Source organism: Corvus brachyrhynchos, unplaced genomic scaffold (assembly GCF_000691975.1).
Source record: "Corvus brachyrhynchos isolate BGI_N302 unplaced genomic scaffold, ASM69197v1 scaffold152, whole genome shotgun sequence".
Classification (NCBI taxonomy): domain Eukaryota; kingdom Metazoa; phylum Chordata; class Aves; order Passeriformes; family Corvidae; genus Corvus; species Corvus brachyrhynchos.
Window position 1 is genome coordinate 8,518,343 of NW_008237447.1, and position 1,864 is coordinate 8,520,206.

Here is a 1,864-nt window from a genome sequence, read left to right on the forward strand (position 1 = left end):
GTAACTATAATTATTCATTCCTATGTAAATGTTTTTCTCTACCAGTTTGTGTATATATATACATAAACTAATGGGGAGCAGTTACATAATAAACACTCTGTAGGGCTGAAATCTGCATAACCTTAGAAGCCTGGAAGTGACATTATTATTATGCCATGCAATGTTTTATCAGGTCATCTGTTTTCTGTTTCTCAGAGCTCTTCGGCTCAGGCAAAGGAGCCCAACTTGTGCACTACTCCCTGATTTGAACAGGAGCTGAAAAATCATCCCACTCTGCCCTTGGTCACAGCAACAGGACTTCAGTCCAAGGCAGGTTGTGCCCTGCAGCTGCTCCTGAAGGTCAGCAGAGAGAGGGCACAGCCACCACTCTGTGAGAGTGAAGGGTTTGCCACAGCCCCCGGCACTGCTGGGATGGCACAAGTGAGATGCCATTAGATGCCTTAGCAGGGTGCTAAGCTCAACCCCAGCTGTCAGGCATGGCTTCCAAACCCTTTGGTCAAACGACAGGGGGTCTTAGGAAGTGTTAAAAGTATTGGCCAGCCTTCTGGCCTAGGGTTGTGGAAAAGCATCTCAGAAGAAAATATTTCGGTCCTGGTTTTTGGACTCCAGGGAAAGTAAAACATGAAGCTGTGGCTCGAATTTAGTAGTTGGTTATGCTATTTGCACATGCAAAACTCCAGAGAAAAAACCACGAGCAAAATGAAAACAGAGAGCTGTAAAGGCAAGACCTTTCCATTCAAATTATTCCTCCAGAATGCCAAACGAAGGTATAGCAACAACAATTACACAACGTGAATAATTTTTCTATCTTTAGTTCCTGTAAATTCAAGCTGACAGTCACACCTCACCTAAATTCTGATACATGTCTCCTCTTGATTTACATGTGCTAGGTTTTGCAAAACAAATTTAATTCCTGATTGCTGCTTGATGGTGCAATCTGTTGGTGTTTCTTCTCTTACTTTCTGATACCTGTTCATTTTTGTGTTGCTGCCCAGACTCCCCTTCTCCCATGTAACCAATCATTTCAATCCTTGTTTTAACACTGTCTAATTTATTATTTCTTTCACAGTGCTTTCTTTTCTTTCTTTTCTTTCTTTTTGTTTTGTTAGTGTACAATCTCCAAGGTATCTAGCAACTCTTGGGATAGATTGAATAGATAGAGTGTGGTGGACTGGATGTCTGAGAGTTAATATTCTTTGTAACTGCCAATAGTTTTGAGCATGTCAGTTTGTCATTCAATATTTTTATTTTTGCTCTCCTCATTTCTAATAATGCAGAGAGAGTGATCCCCCTTCAGAGCAAAATACCATGATGTTCACAAGAGCTATATAGATAGAAAATGGTGCTGGTAGCAGCAAAAGAGGAAAGCTTTCATCATCAGAACGACATGGACCTAAAGGTGTTGTAAACTAAAGGCCAATTATTCCCTAAGGTCCATGAGGGGGGCCACTTCCACTATAATCAGTCTTGTGAATGTGAAGGCAGAAGAGGACCTTGACTGTCTGTATCTGGACTTTGTCAGGCCATTTGTTTTGTGACCAGAATTGTGTCATTACTGTGGTTTTCAATAAAGGGATGTTCACTGAGGCATCACGTTGATATTTTTGAAGTATGTTCCACATTTTCAAAGGAACAAATTTATCAGCATAGAATTGAAATGTCTAGCTGCTTCCGTATGCTATTGAGATTCCACATCACTGATGTGCAAGGGCATTCATTTTTCACCTACTGGATTTAAGGGGAATGGACCCCCAACCGGATTGCTGCATCCAGCCCTGGAGGGCCCAGCAGAGGAAGGACATGGACCTGTTGGACCAAGGCCACTAAGATGATCAGAGGGATGGAGCAGCTCTCCTATGAGGAA